Raw genomic sequence first — 17,729 nt, 5'->3', positions numbered from 1 at the left:
TGTACGTAAATTTACCCAAATATAATTTTTAAAATATCTTGATACTCTCATTTCCCAGTTTGATCTGAAATATTTATTCTTGAAATTAATCATCAAAAATTAAAATACTGGGATCCCTGGGTGGCACAGCGGTTTGGCGCCTGCCTTTGGCCCAGGGCGCGATCCTGGAGACCCGGGATCGAATCCCACGTAGGGCTCCCAGTGCGTGGAGCCTGCTTCTCCCTCTGCCTATGTCTCTGCCTCTCTCTCTCTCTCTGTGACTATCATAAATAAATAAAAATTTAAAAAAAGAAAAATTAAAATACTAATACATATGCAATTAAAAGTTCTTATAAGTTACATGCGGTTTTAAATGCCAAGGAAAATAGCTAGAAAAAAATCAAATTTTTAACTGATGAAGACATAAAATATGGAATTATTCTGGAAATAATGTACCAACTTTTCTAAATAAAACATATTCATATAGGTTTGATTTATCTTATGCCTATTTTATGTCACATTCAATGTGGTTGTAATGTATAAGAACTGTCAAGCTCAACAAATGAAGTAGTCTTACTCTTCTCTTTATGATGGAATAACTGGCACTGAACTAGCCTGTCCGCAATAAGCAGCAATGTTAAGTACAAATATATATATATATATATATATATATATATATATATATATTTAGACATATATGTATTTAGACATATATATATATATATGAAAGAACTATATATATAGTTTTCACATACTGGAAAAAAAAAGAAGCGCAGAATGGTGATCTTTGAGAAAAGCAAATAAAAAAATTAATGAACCCTATCATTGCTCCTGGAGACCCTTTTCAAAGCATAGCACAGGAAGGAAGACAAGGAGACTTGTGGGTGGGCAAGAGGATGGGCAAGTGCAGAGAGTCTTCAGTGGCTTGAATTTATGAGACAGAACAGCAGAAAGAAGAGCGTTATCTGAAGAAAGAACTTCAGTAATCCTATAGGTAGAAACAGGGCAATACTGAAACACTGGGGAGGTAGGGGGAAGATGGAGGGATAAAATGAACAAAAACTCGGTGATCTGTGAAAGAATATTAAGAAGTCAAAAATATTAATAAGCATATAATTGGAACATCAGAAGAAGGCTTTAAAGTAGACATAAAGGCAAATATTTTTCACATTTCTAATAAAAAGCAATCAATAAATCCAAGTTCAAAACAAGGAAAATCATACCAGGACACATTATAATCAAATTGCAGATAACCAAAGAAAAAAGCAATGATCTTAAAAGCAGCACAGAAATAAGGCACATTACAAGAAAATAAACTGAACAAAATAAAAATAATGGCTGACTCTTCATTGATTTCTTTTTGGAAATTGCAAGCACTTCAAGAAAAGAGTCAGTCTGGGTGGGAACTTACATATTCACAAGAAACGAAGGTAAAATAAAAACATTTTGAGACAAACAAACTGAAAATTCCATTACCATAAGAACTGCACTATAAGAAAATATAAAGGAAATCTCTTCAGGTTGATGGAAAATCGTATCAGTTGGAAACTTGAATCTTTACAAAACGATGAAAAACAACAGAAATGGTATATCTGTGGGTAGATATTTTTATAAAACATTTCTGTTGTGTTTTAATCTGTTTATAAATAGTGCTTCTGGTATGGATACTAAAAGCTACAAAAGAATCAAACAAAAACCAACCCTACATCATTTGCACCCTAGCAATCAAATAAGCTAGATGAGCTGGACACTCACTACTTGCTTTTTTTTTTTTTAATAACAACATCAAAATGAGGATATAAACTTTCAGTAACTATATTCCAGAAAGTAATAGTCTTTGATGAAAGGGAAGAGCTCCATAGATGTCCTCTAACGTCCCCACCCAAACAGAAAAGTAAATAAGAGGACCTATCTGGCATAAATTGGGGTAGAGAGAAACCAGTCTATCTTTGAAAAGTTTAACAAACTTTTCAGTGCTTCATTTTTTAGAACTGTTTCAGGTTTACAACAAAAATGAGAGGGAAGTAAAGAGATTTCCTCTAAACCAAATCCTCCCACACATACACAGGCTTCTCCATTAACAACATTCCCACAAGAATGGAACATTTGCTGCAATCAGTGCATCAACTTTGACACATCATAATCGCCCAAAGTTCATAGTCTACATCGGGTTCACTCTTGGTGTCGTACATTCATTCTACAGGTTTGGACAAACGTACAATGACAAATGTCCACAATTGCAGTATATACAGAGCATTTTCACTGCCCTGAAAGGCGTCTGCACTCTGGCTATTCATCTTCCCCTGGCTCATCCCTGGCAGCCACTGACTTTCTTTTTTCTTTTTTTTACTGTCTCCATAATTCTGCCTTTTCTTGAATTCATATAGTTGGAATTATATAGTATGTAGCTTTTTCAGATTGACTTCTTTCACTTAATAATAAGCTTCAGTAATACGTTCCTCCATATCTTTTCATGGCTTACTAGTTCACTTAATTTTAGCAGTGAATATTATACCATTTTCTGTATGTACTAAAGTTCATTTATCCATCCATCTACTAAAGGACACCTGGTTGCTTCCAAGTTTTGGTAATTCTGAATTAAGCTGCTCTTCAAAACTGTGTATAGCCTCTCGTGTGGATATATGTTTTTAACTCCTTTGGGTAAATACCAGAGAGTATGGTTGCTGCACTGTATGGTAAGAATATATTTGGTTTTGTAAGGAAGTGCCAAACTGTCTTCCAAAGTGGCTCCACCATAATTCCCAGCAGCAATGTGAGACTTTCTGTTGCACCATAGCCTTCCCAGCACGTGATGTCAGTGTTCCAGATTTTGGTCATTCTAATAGGTGTGTACTAGCATCTCTTTTAATTTGCATTTCCTGAATGACTTACAATGTAGGGTATCTTTCAATATTTGATTTGCCCTCTGTATATCTTCTTTGTTGAAGTGTCTATCAAGGTCTTTAGCCTGTTTTTAAATTATGTTTTTTTTTTTTTATCATTGAGTTTTAAGACTTCTTTGTATATTTTGGATAACAGTCTTTTATCAGATGTGTCTTGTGCAAATACTTTTCCCTGTCTCTGGCTTGTCTTTGCATTCACTTGACATTGTCCTTTGTGGAGGTGAAGTTTTGAATATCAATGAAATCCAGCTTATCAATCATTTCTTTCATGGATCATATCTTAGATGTTGTATATTAAAAAAGCACCACCATACCTGAGATCATTTAGGGTTTCTCTTATGTTATCTTTTCAGAGTTTTACAGTCTTGCTTTCTATGCTGTGCAGTTAACTCTGTCATTTGTTATGGTATTATCATAATTCAGTTCACTACAGTCTCAACTGTTTTGAGACCAAGCTTGGGAATTTGCTATTCAAGAAGACATGGGATCTTAGTACTAGGATGGTTTTGGAGATCTGTTCTATAGATGGACTATGTGATTTCCAAATATTTGGAGACCTCAGCCAAGTTTACATCTCTGCTTCCAGCTTTTTTTTTTTTTTTTTTGGTGGCCAATGAGAGCTCTTTGATCTTTGATCTCATCCCTGCATTTCATTGTTTTTGGCTGCAGTTGAACTGCCTTAGATTCTATGAAGGTAGAGGTTTCATCTAAGAAGTTTCTTGTATCCTACCAATTCAACCCTAGACACTCTGTGGTTTAAAATCAAACACACCTGTCTAGGAAGAAAAGGACTGAGCTCTCCATCCCCTCTCTAAGTCCTTTTATAGCTGAAACCCCTAAGCGACTTATTTTTCCTTGTGCTCTTCTACTTCTTACCCATCATTCTTCTAAAACTGAAAGTCTGGATTTCCTGGAAGATTCATTTCAATTTTCTTTTCCTCCCCAATTCTTCCCCATTCTTATCTGAAAATACAGAGTACCTAAGGAAATTATCTCAAAGACAAAATGTACAATGGTAGTAACCAGGGGGCTGGGAGGTTGGGGCATTGGGGAGATGTCGAATAAAGGTACATACATACTTACAACCAATAGATAAATGAGTCCTGGAAATCTAGTGCATGGTGTAGTAATTACAGAAAACAACATTGCATTATAGACATCAAAGTTGCTAAGAGACTAGATCTTCAATGTTCCCACCACACAAAAAGAAATACGTATGTGACATGATAAGGGTGTTAGCTAATGCTACAGCAGAAGTCTTATTGCAATATATAAATGTATCAAATCAACATGTTTTAAACATTGAATTTATACAATGTTATATCCCAGTTATATCTCCATTAAAAAGAAAAAGCTGCAGTCCTAATCTCCAGTACCATTGAATGTGAGTCTAATTGGAAATAGGGTCTTTGCAGATTATCAAGTTAAGGTGAGGTGATTAGTGCAAGCCCTAATCCAATATAATTGATTGTGTGCTTATAAACAAAGGAAATCTGGACGCAAAGGTAGACATGTGTAAAGGGAAGACAGCATGAAGCACAATAAGAATAATATCTATAAGCCAAGGAATGCCTAAGGCTACCAGAATCTAGAGGGTAGGAAGAGAATAGATTCTTTTTCACTGCTTTCAATAGGAACCAGGTATGCCAGACACCTTGATTTTGGACTTCTGGCTTTCAGAACTGTGGGACAATAAACTTCAGTGTAAACTGCCCTATTTGTGGTACTTTGTTATGACCGCCTGATCAATTCAAGTTTCAAAAAGATTTTCTCTAACAGAAGAATTTCAGAAGTAAAACAATACATGTTGTACGCTTCCAAGTATATGTGCATTTAGAACAGGCAAAACTAGCCTACAAAGAAATCAAACCAGTGGTTGCCTAGTTGGAGGGTGGTTGATTGGAAAAGAACACAAGGAAATATTGGGGTGGTGGTGGGGAGGTCCCGGAAACAGCCTGTATCTTATTTGCAAGAGTGGGATACATACTGGTGTATACATCACAATTCACTGACTCTACACCTAATGTCGGTGCATTCTATGTCAAGTGTGCTTCAATATAGTTGATTAAGTTTAAAAAAAGGCAACCTGGGTCTCTATTTTGTTTCCAAATTCCAGTTCCAAAGGAAGAACTTATAAAGTGACACATTATTGGTAGCTGAGTAGAACTTAGTCATATTTTAGAAATGCGTATTTTCTTAATTCTGCCATATATCTTCAAAGATGTGATTCCTTTCCAACTCAAATTATACATCCTGTTTCATAATCTGATTTACTTCACCAATATATACACTGCTTGATATGATTTCACTGCCCATATGGTGATTTAGAAAGTAAGATTAAGTTTGGAATAAAATGTGGATCACTTTCTTAATCCTATGTTTATTTTTTGCTTAGGTGAGACCTGTTTAATGAAAGACTCACGATTGTGATTAATGACCTATCCCATGTTATCTTAGGTCAGAGTAGAGATTTCAAAATTTGTAGAAGATGGAAGATAGGGATCATGTAAAGGAACATTTTTTACTTCCCACAAACTCACAAACTAATCATTGACATATTTATTTATTGAAGTAATATATTATCACTTGAAGAAAATGAGTGTGAATGGAGGAGAAGAGTAGTTGTTGTGTTTTGTTGGAATTCATGATTTAAAAATATGAAGATCATCAAACACACTAACCCCATTCTCATCTAGTTAAGTTAAACTCTTTTAAAACATTTGTCTATTGCCTTCTGTAACCAGTTAAATGCAAACAACACAGATCTGTTTTTAATAATAACATTTGAGTGGGGATAAAACTCAGTAAATAGTCATACAGCTGTAGCTCTCTAGATAATATTTACACATCTCTACATTATATGTTCTTTCAAGCTAATTCTTTTCAGACACAAAGTGACACATTTATAAACAAAGAAGAGTCTATCACACAAAACTGGAAAATGATTTTCCAGTACTGCATCCCTCTTTCAGCCCATGGTTATTACACAACATATGCTCAAGAGAATCAGTATTTATTTGGCAACTAGAACAGGATATACAAGCAAATTTAGATTTTACAACCAACTGAGAGTATAATCTATTCTCTGCAGAAACCACTATGGTACCAATTTATATGTTGAGTTAAAGAAAAGCTATTGGACTCCTCAGAAGCCACCTCACCATCATTCGACAGAACTCTATCAATTCAATTAGTGTCCCTTTGCCCAGGCTAATACCTGGGAACAGATGCTGATGCCTATTGATGTTGATGAATTGCTTTAGGAGGTGTCAAAATGGTTATAGTACTGTAAAGGATATTTTGTAATACAGTTTAGATAATGAAACACATTTGATAATCATTTCTAATATTTTAGGTTTTCTGTTTATTTTTTCCAAGTACTATAAATGGACATTATCCCTCTATTCTCTACTAAACCATATACAGAGAATATTACTATTGAACCTGCTAAATTCGAATGTCAAAACAAGGCAACTATAACCTTGAACAAGTATTCTTTGATCTTTGATTTTAAAAATCTCTAGCAAAATTCCCAAGTACACTGAAAATTAAATCTTTAAAAAATTCACTTGTGCATCAATTCACTCATTCTTTTACTAATTTCTTCAGCAATATTTATTTAGCATCTGCAGTACATGCAAGGTGCTTTCCTAGAACCTACCAAGTTTAGAAGGCTGAAATTGGATGAGGATAAGCACATTCACAATAATAATAGGAGGCAGACTGTGAAAAGCATTTTGATATTTAAATTTATACAAATAAAATGAGTCTTTGAGGAATGTGTAATTTTTGTTATCCCTGTGTGTATACATATATATATTTTTACTCAACATGGCATAAGTATACCTAAATCCATATTACTTACACTAAAATAGTACAGATAAGAGCTCAGTTACTAAAATAAGCAATTATTTTAAAAATTAATACTTACCATTGAGCATAGGTAACGTGAAGGAAGTATTGATCTCTTTATTTTATACATGAGGAAATGAGACTGAGAAACTGATAACACAAACAAGTTTAATAAATAGAATATTTGTCATGTTCTATCTACCTCATAGATGTATAGTATTTTGGTACTTCTTTGTTTTTTAGAATTAAAGTGAAAGCTATACAAAGAGATATCATTTCTTTTAAAAAAAAGTTTTTTTTTTTTTAAGATTTTATTTATTTATTCATAAGAGACACAGAGAGAGAGGCAGAGACACAGGCAGAGAGAGAAGCAGGCTCCACGTAGGGAGCCCAATGTGGGACTCGATCCTTGGACCCTGGGATCACGCCCTGGCCTGAAGGCAGGTGCTCAACTGCTGAGCCACCCAGGCATCACTAAAAAATGTTTTTTTTTTTAAGATTTTATTTATTTATTCATGAGAGACACAGAGAGAGAGAGGCAAAGACACAGGCAGAGAGAGAAGCAGGCTCCATGCAGGGAGCCCAACATGGGACTCGATTCGGGGTCTCCAGGATCATCCTCTGGGCAAAGGTGGCGCTAAACCACTGAGCCACCCGGGCAGCCCCAAAAATGTTTTTAATATTAATTTTTTTAGCTTAGATCAGAAAACTAAGATTGACCTGTTATACAATGTACTTATCGTACCAAATCCTATTTAATCTTTATAGAACTCCATATAAAATGGTTCTTTTTTTCTCATTTTATATACTGAAATAAAATTTAAGAAATATTAAGGAATCCCCTCAAGGCCACCAGAAAGAAAAGAAAAAAATGTAAGTCTAAGATGGAGATCTATTTCCAAACCCAAGCTTTTCCTAAGATAAGATGATGCCATATATATATATATATGGGATATTATATATATATATATATATATATGTAATTTGTGTTTTTTCTGATTATGTAGCACTCAGACATAAGGTGTTTATTCTAACAATAATGATTCCTTTAGTTCATCAAGTGTTTTCCTCATTTATGTTCCTGATCTCTGTTTGTAAAAAAACTACATTTAAAAAGTGCTAGTAGATTACTACAGTGAAGACATACACAGTAGAGATATAAAAGCAGCTTGACAGAGACTTAATGACAACCCAAATGACACACTTAACTACCATCATTCATTTATTTTTGTTATGTCAAGACATGACTGAAGTTACCCAAAAACTTAAGGCCATAATAATAACTATTCTTTTAAGAATATAGTTTCCACTTCATAAAAGGGAGAGTGATTTCTGTGTATGAAGAGGTCTCAGTATTTTCCCACTGATATGGGCCCCCTTTTCTGGCCCACTTGGAAGTCTGCCTGCAGAAACTCTATAATGTCATTGAGGGTCCATGGATTCTGAGAATAAATACTACTAGCAACTCTGAAAGAGAATGTATTCTCTCCTGCAGAAAATAGCTTGGGGAGAGAAAGCAGCCTAAAACAGCCTAGTGCTAAGAGGCTGTGAAGATTCCCAACAGTGAGAACAGCAGTAGTTTGAAGCTGGGTCAACTGGCACAGGTGGCAAGTGGCTTGCTAAAATGAATTTCTGTTGATTGTAAGCACTCCTTGCGGATGTTCAGATACAAGTGGGAAATATGTGGGAAGTGGGAGGGGTGAAATGTGTATAAAAGTGTAAGATAATTTATATTTAGAACTTCAACTAATTAAGAGAGTAGTGCCTCTAAGGAATAGGTATAATTTATCTGGGGAGTAGATGGTTATTTCTTTAGCATAATCATTTGACAATACATTTTGTATGGGAATAGTGAGTAGTCTGCAGCATGGATTTTAAAGGGGGCAATGAAACAAGGGTGAGCCAAATTCCAATTTGAAAAATTAAAATGAAAGGTCATTGTGTGGAAAAGGAGGCTGAAGGAAATACACCCTGGGAGAGAAGAGCCTGGGGCCTTTACATAGTCAGTCACAGCAAAGGAAACTCTGAGATACAGAGATATTTTCCAAGATACACTGTGGCTTTCCATCAACTTTAAAACTGAAGTGTGTTCCCATCGCCCCATAGCATGCCGGTGGGAAACATCAGGGTAGAAAGAGCTTGTGTTCCACTCTTGGGTTGGTATTGAATGATGAGGAAACTGAATCTCAGGCAAAGTCTGAAGACGTTATTAGTCGTCTAACACTCCAACCTTGACTTCATTCACCCGTATCTCTTTATATCACATCTCTTTGCAGGCTAATCAGTTTGCAAGTTTCAACAGACATGGAGGAGAAGAAAGGTCCAGGATAGGGAACATCATCACAGATGTGAAATGCCATGAAACCACTATCGTGCCATTGCAAAGTAGCAGATGACCCTGTTTTCTTCTAATTTCCAAGAATACAGCAGCTCCTGCCTCAGAATTCACCTTGATTTTATGACATTTTGAAAGGGTATAAGATGGGATATAACACAAATTTAAATGCCATTAATCAGTGTTTCAAATCCAGTAAATGATTTACCCTTTTTCTTTAGAATTCTGAAAGGTGAGTCTCTGAGCCTTTGAGATGTCATGCTATCCATTATGTTTTAGTTTTCTTTTTTTTTTAATTTTTATTCATTTATGATAGTCACACAGAGAGAGAGAGAGGCAGAGACATAGGCAGAGGGAGAAGTAGGCTCCATGCACCGGGAGCCCGACGTGGGATTCGATCCCGAGTCTCCAGGATCACGCCCTGGGCCAAAGGCAGGCGTCAAACCGCTGCGCCACCCAGGGATCCCTGTTTCAGTTTTCTTAATGGTGTTTAACATTTCATGTAAGGAGTCTCCAGTCTCAGAGGTTATATTGGCTCTATTGTGCTGTTGCCATAGCAATTAAACAGGCACAGTTATGGAGCAATGCAGACAGGATCATCAGCACAGAGATGTTGTTTGACACAATTCAGGCATCTTCAGAAACTTGGATAATCTTTCAGGAAAAAAAAATGTGGTTTACACTTTCTCTTGATATTATTGTGGGCATTGAGGCAGCCAAGTTATCAACAATGGAAAATCTAACTGAAAATAGAAAGAATGGAGAGGAAAGAAGGACACACACACATACAGAGGAAGTGTAGTGAATTTACTGAGGATTTAAACACTAAATATGTGTGTGGGTGGAAAGTTCCGGCAGTACTCCTACAGAATGTTTTGACAAACTAAGACCATATGGAAGTTTTATATCACTGAAAGCAATGTGTGTGTGTGTGTGTGTGTGTTTCTTTTTCCACTCTCTCTTCCTGTTCCTCTCTTTTTCCCCCTGTTCCTTTCTCCCTTCCTCCTTCCCTTCCATCTCTCTCAAACACACCCACCCTACCAGTCTTATTAGATTCCCCTATTTTTTTGTCAGCATTGTTTTGCTTTTTATAACAGAATGATCATTTTAATTTGATATTAAGCATATTTCACCAAGTAACATAATAGTATTATTACATGAAAAGCCCATGCCCGATTGTATAAAAAACTGTAAACTTAAGATAAACTGAATAAAGGATACAGACAGATAATTCTTAGAAGCTTGGACATTCTATTTCACTTTGATTTCTAATACTCTCAAAATTAACATGTCTGCAACTGAGTTCCTAATTTTCTCTCTCAAATCTGCTTTACTCCTACTATAGTAATTCTCTGTGATTATTTAAAACCTATTTCTTGTTTTTCAGATTTTATTTTTTAAGTAATCACAACCAACATGTGGCTTGAACTCATGACCTCAAAATCAAGAGTCACATGCTGTATCCACTGAGCTAGCCAGATGCCTCTGAAACCTGGTCCTTTTAAAAGTCCAGACCCAGAATTCTGGAATTATTCATTACTTCTCTCCCTTTGTCATATACCAAATCCAGTTCATTAATAATCCTCTACACTGTACGGGAAGAATATATACATGATGGGATCATGCCTACTGCTATGACCTTTCATAATCTTCCCCTTAGACCATAGTAGTAGCCTCCTAACTAGTTAACACTTCAGCCATTATCCTTCTTCAATCTATTTTCCACAAACCAGTCAGAGTGATCTTGTTAAAACTTAAAGCAGATCAAAAACTTTTTAATGGCTTCTTGTCTTACTTATATTTTATTCACCACCGCATCCTTGACGCCTAGAGGAAGAAATGGCACAAAATAGATTTTAAGTAGGTATTTGTTAAATGAGTGAAGATGGATCCAACTACTTAGCAAATGTCCTAGAAAGTGTTAAAAGCTTTAGTAATTAAAATGTGAATAAAAACATTATTTTGGTAAAACAATTATAATTTTAAAATTACAATGTCAGTGCTAGTGAAAATACAATTGAAAGATATTCTTACACATTGCTCAAATTAGTAGACATTTAGAATTTTATGACCTCTAAAATTTAAAAAAAAAAGGTACTAGAGGCTGGAGAAAAGCATAAAGTATAGAATGAGAGAATAAGAGGGAAAAAGAGAGAAAGAGAGGCAAACCATAAGAGATTCTTAACTTTAGAGACTTAGATGGAAGGAGTTGGGTGGGGATGGGCTAGATGGGTGATGAGTATTAAGGAGGGCACTTATGATGAGCACTGTTATACGCAAATAATGAATCACTAAATTCTACTCTTGAAACCAATATTACACTATATGTTAACTAACCAGAATTTGAATAAAAACAAACGAATAGAAAGAAAAAAGCCCAATATTTGCAGGTTCTTGACAAGGGAGATAGCTGATTGATTCAACTGCCTTGAGTTGTGTAAGAAGGAGAAATTAGGAGCATTATAAGATGTTTTTTGTATCCTGGGTAGTACATTTTCCTCTTATACTCCCTAAGAGAATCTTAAGTGAAAGTTGTATGATTTGTCAATGCCTCTGGTTTGGGGTTTGTGTGAAGCTTTTACAGCACTATGCTAACCCATGCCTACAGATAGGTGTAAAACAAAATGATCAACTCATGATAAATGCTTCCTCACTGGAAGCAGCAGCAAAGCAGATATTTAGGGAAAAATGAAACAAAACAAAACAGGATAACAATCATATATATATATATATATATATATAATTTATATGATGTTTTATGATATAAAATATCATATCATATATATGTATGTTCATATATATCCCAGGCTCTTTGTGTATCTGTATGTGTGCATATGTACATGAGTGTGTGTAAGTACTGGTTGCCTTTTCAATATCCATTCTTCCCTTCTTTAGTAACAGAAATCTAATTTTTACCTATTGTATCACTTCCCAGAATGAAGAGTTTATTTTCTAGCTTCTTTTGCAGGGAGATATAATCATGTGAGTCATTTTCTTACAATGAGGTGTAAGTGAAAATGGTGACAAGAACTTCAGAAGCAGCTGCTTAAAGGGAGGTGACATACCCTTCCTGTCCTTTTGTCCCTCTACCTTCTTCTCAACTATAATTTGGACATGACGTCTGGAACTCTAGCAGCCAACTTAGAAATTGAAGTGACCTTGAAGATGGGGATCAGGAGTCAGGATAATGGAGGCCTTCCTGACTATTGTGGAGTTGCTCTATCAGCCCTGGATTACCTTCCATCATGTTTAAACTACCATTCAGAAAAGTCTCTGCTACTCATGGCCAAACTAATCTCAACTGGTTCCAGTATGATGTTAAGAACAGTAAAGCACCAAACATGAATACAACGAAAATGACTAGGACAAAACATACCATGCATTGAACTATATGACTGTATTTCAAATATTTTTTTAAAGATTTTATTTATTTATTCATGAGAGACCACACAGAGAGAGAGAAAGAGGCAGAGACACAGGCTAAAGGAGAAGCAGGCTCCATGCAGGGAGCCTGATGTGGGACTCGATCCCGGGACTCCAGGATCACACCCTAGGCCGAAGGCAGGCGCCAAACCACTGAGCCACCCAGGGATCCCTTATTTCAAACATTTTTAAAACATTATATGTAGTGAGCACATATTTCCTGTAAAATAAAAAGAAGTTTAAACTGGATTCCTTTATTTTATTTTATTTTTTTAAACTGGATTCCATTAATACTAATTTATATGTGTTAAGCAATGAGTCATAGGACTATAAAAATTGTGTACTAATTGAGAGATTTTTGATAGGTATTGCCCTGGGCTATAACAAATCCTACAACATTGTTAAAAAAAATTATGGTGATCTAAATGAGTAAACATGTTTAACATGCATTTATCATATATCAGTAGTCAATCCCTGGGACATTTGTTGATAGTAAATTAGTTCAAAAAGTTCATTAATTATTTCAAGCTAACCAAGGACAATTTTATAAAATTCAGACATTGAGTCAACTACAAATAATGTCTGTTATGTGAATGAAATGTAAAAATATTTGACTTAGATATTGATTAAATGTGTAGGTAAGTGCAAGTGTTGGCTTACTATCTCAACTTTGGCTTGGGTGGATCAGGTTACATTGAGCCTATAGCTAATATAGAGCCTATATAGGAAAGAAAAAGTTTGGAATATATATAGGGGGGAAAGGAGTTTGAATGTGATGAGAGATAAGGAGTTTGGTTTGAGATACTCCCTTTTTTGACGCTGGATAAACTTTGAAATAAACATGATACTGGTATTAAAATCTATAAGCAAAAAATTAAAAAAAATCTATAAGCATGCAATCCCTGAAGTATATGATGAATATAGCTGGTTTGCAGACAACTGAAATACATTATTTTAAATGTACTGATAGCATTCTATTGTCTAGGTTTGGGGATATTTTTCATTGTTATTTATTCACTTACAAAATTATTATTTTTTTATTTATGAATATTTTTCAAATTTCATCCGTCAAAGCTCATGGCACAAATATTTATTAAATAAGATGAATCCAGGGACACATGGGTGGCTCAGCGGTTTAGCGGCTCCCTTCGGCCCAGGGTGTAATCCTGGAGTCCCGGAATCGAGTCCCATATGCGGCTCCCTGCATGGAGCCTGCTTCTCCCTCTGCCAGTGTCTCTGCCTCTCTCTCTGAGTCTCTCATGAATAAATAAATAGAATCTTTAAAAAAATTAAGATGAATCTAGCAGCTAGTATTTGCTTTTAGGATTTTGAAAACAGAGCTAGCTAGACATTAAGTAGTATTTTTATAATGCTGCTACTCCTCATTTTCCACAATTTTTAAGGACCACTGATCTATAGCTGAGAAAACTAAGGCTCACATATTTTTTCAGATATGACTAGAGCTTTCCAAACCTTAAAATCTAGGCACAATAGAGACATATAGATGGCCAACAGACACATGAAAAGATGCTCAATATCACTCAGCATCAGGGCAGTGCAAATCAAAACCACAATATCACCTCATACCTTTCAGATTGGCAAAAAATAAAACAGGCCAAAAAACAAGTGTTGGTGAGGGGGTGGTGAAAAAGGAACCCTTATATACTGTGGGTGGGAATGTATATTGGTGCAGCCACTGTGGAAAAAAAATATGGAGGTTCTCAAAAAATTAAAAATCGAATTACCATATGATCTAGTAATTCCACCATTAAGTATTCATCCCAAGAAAATGAAAAAACTAACTCAAAAAGATATATACACCCCTATGTTTATCGCAGCATTATTTATGACAGTTAAGAAATGGAAGCAATTCAAACTTCCTTTTATAGATGAACAGATAAAGAAGATGTGGTATATACAGAGTGGAATATTATTCAGCCATAAAAAGGACAAGATTGTGCCTTTGCGACAACATAGATGGACCTGGAGGTTATGATGCTAAGTGAAAGAAAACAGAGAAAGACAAATACCATATGATTTCACTTAAATGTGGAATCTGAAAAACAAAATGAATAATGAATACGAACAAAGAAACATAAAGCAGAATGAGACCTATAAATAATGAGAATAAACTGATGGTTGCCAGAGGGGAGGAGAGTGGGTGAATGGACAAAATGGATGAAGGGGAGTGGGAGATATAGGCTTCCAGTCATGAAATGAATAAGGCACAGAAATAAAAGGTACAATAGGAGATACCATAATGATATTATAATAGCATTGCATGGTGACAGATGGTAGCTACACTGTGGTGCACACAGCATAAGGTAAAAACTTATTGAATCACTATGTTGTTCACGAAACTAATGTAACATTCCATGTCAACTATACTCAAATTGAAGATTTTTTAAAAACTAGGCATAATATTTTATATCTATTAAAACAAAAATATATCCTGATAATTTAGTGTTTAAATGAATTATATCATACTTCATGTTTGAATGCAATACAGTCATGAAAAATCTTTGATAGTTAAAAATAATAGGAAAATACATAATGCAATGTATGGTAGGCAGAATTCTAAGATGTCCTTATTATTCCCATTTCATCATGGATACATTTTCTGCTTTAATCTTCCTCTTTAGTACAGCAAAAACTTGCAACTTGTTTTTTTTTTAACTAAGAGAATATGGTAAAAGTAAAGACATGTTGCATACATTATTAAGATGATTAATTATTTGACTTTGAGTTAATAAAAATAATGATTATTTTGAGGGCAGAGACTTTCTCTCTTCATTGCGGCTTTGAAGAAGTAAATTGTAAGGATTGAACAGCAGGGAGGACGTGTATTTTACCAACAACTTGAGGAAGTTTGGAAGTGGTTCTTCCCTAGTTAAGCATCCAGGTGAAAACTCAACATAGCCAATAATTTTATTGTATCTTTATGAGACCTTGAATACAAGAACTAGTTAAGATATGCCCAGATTAATCCATGAAAACTCTGAGATCATAAATGTGTATTGTTCTAACCTGACATTTATTGTAACACCACGGCAATAGAAAATTATTACAAAATATTTAGATGAAAAGTGAGATGTAAAATTGGATGTGCACTTGATTACAATTTAAAAAAATAAACTAAAACTAAAATGCTTGATAGTATTCTTTTTCTTATAATGTGGGGGAAATAATATGGTTCCTTTCACTAACTCTAAAAAAGCTGAATGAAATATTAATGTAAAACATAAAAAAAATCTCCATAAAATTAACAAGGCAGTAAAGTATACTAGATTGAATTTTAGGAAACATAAAATCACATAGAAATAAGCCTACTTCTCAGAAACAGTTCTGTCCTGAGAGCTTTTTCTGATCATAAAAACAGAGATATCCTCAAGGACCTGTGGTGTTGCACATGTGCTCAGAAGATATGCAAAGAAATGTTTTCAGTAGTATTATTTGTAATAGCCCCAAACAACTCATTTGTCCATCCATAGTAAAATGGAAATATAAACTGGAGTATATTTAAACAAAGGAATACTATAAAGCAATAAAAATGATTGACTCCAGCTACAGGGAGCATCATGTTATTTATAAACATAATGTTGACAAAAAAAGAAAGACATGAATAAACACAATGGACTCTTTATTGATATAAATTTGAAAAACTTAGGGATATATTCAAAAAGTGATGCAGCCATAAAGAAAAGCAAGTAAGTGAATAACATAAAAATCTGGATTATGCTTATTTGTGAGGCATGGAGGGGTTGGATATGGTCTCCACGTGACATAAAAGGCATCTGGAGGTACTGGCACATTCAATTTAACTGAGAAGGAAGCTCTTTGGACATTCATGTTACAATTACTCATCATACTGCACAAGTTTGTTTTATATGCTTTTCAGTATGAATGATATATTTCACAAAAAATGTTTCAAAATGCTTAGGATATTAAAATGTAGTTAAAGCGTCCTGTGATTAGTAATAGTCTTTATTGAAGTATCTTTTCTCTTTTAAGGCCAAGAAGATATCACTAAGGCAAAAGAAGTATCATAGGAGTGGGATGGGATATGCTCCAAAGATACATTCCATGCATGGCATTTTTCATTCATACTATGCTTCATTAGTTAGTGAGTCCCTGGAAAGCAGGAACTCATTTTCTGCGACCTTTGGAGAAGTCAGGGATGAAGAATTTTTTTAGGTTTTGTTACATGAATGAATGACGATTACTACTACTATCACTGCTAAAATTAGAACTATTAATACAGTAGTTACCATTTCTGCTTGCTTTCTTTATACAGGGAATGGTGCTAAGCTTGGGGAAGTATGAGGGTTTAAAATACTAGCCGATGATGCATTTGTTTTTTGTGTTGTTGTGTTTTGTCTTGCAATGGCCCAATCCCTTTGTACATTTCATTGTCAATTGTTTCCGCTGGTCACTTATTTAGAAACTTGTCCTTCACTAATTAAGGGGTAACAGAAAATAAAGAAAATACAAATAACTATAAAGAAAAGTTAAATCCTACCTTACAAGTTTTCAAAGGCCTATGTCTTGAAAAAAAACTTTTCGTAATGTACCCTAGCGTGTACTTAGTTTGGTGTTGCCTTTTTTCTTGTTTTAAAGTCATAGCGGAGGATTTTTTTTTTTAAGATTTATTTATTTTAGAGAGAGAACCAGAGCAGGACAAGGGGAAGAGAAAGAGGGAGACAGAATCCTCAAGCAGGTTCTCCACTAAGCATAGAACCCAATGTCAGTCTCAATACCAGGACTCTGGGATCATGACTGGAGTCAAAATCCAGAGTTAGCCACTTAACCGACTGAGCCACCCAAGCACCCCCATAGTGGAAGATTTTAAGAATATTCTGGCCTAGAGAAAGAGTATAAAGGCAAATGTGTATACAAGGTGAATATAAAGAGAAGATTATAGTTAAAACATTCACAGTGTCTCACACTTACTGTTTGGATTCCTGGAAGACATTATTTCCTCAAAAAAGTTGTCTTAGCAATCATGGCATGAGATGTATAAAAAGGCTATATATCAAAGACAAAAGAAATATCAAGTAATATATCCTAATAGCATAAGAGAGAACCATCAAAAAGGTTGGGGTAGGTGGGATGGACGGAAAGAAAAAGGGAGGAAAAGAGGCAGGTAAAGTGAGGAATGATAAGTATAAAGAGTCTGTATGAGAGGATTCATAAGTCAACTCATCATCAAACAAAATGGCAGAGATCAGATTGAGGAT

The 17,729-nt window shown here is 34.9% G+C and overlaps 1 protein-coding gene across 5 annotated transcripts in view; it reads right to left on the bottom strand.

Moving 5' to 3' along the window:
* Nucleotides 1-17,729, bottom strand: part of LRFN5 (leucine rich repeat and fibronectin type III domain containing 5) — a 235,485-nt gene that overhangs the window by 18,254 nt on the left and 199,502 nt on the right. The gene's annotated exons all lie outside the window — the stretch shown is intronic.

This window comes from Canis lupus, chromosome 8 (genome assembly GCF_003254725.2).
Source record: "Canis lupus dingo isolate Sandy chromosome 8, ASM325472v2, whole genome shotgun sequence".
In the NCBI taxonomy this organism is placed as follows: Eukaryota; Metazoa; Chordata; class Mammalia; order Carnivora; family Canidae; genus Canis; species Canis lupus.
Note: the sequence above shows the minus strand (reverse complement) of the source record. Positions and strands in the feature narration are given on the sequence as shown.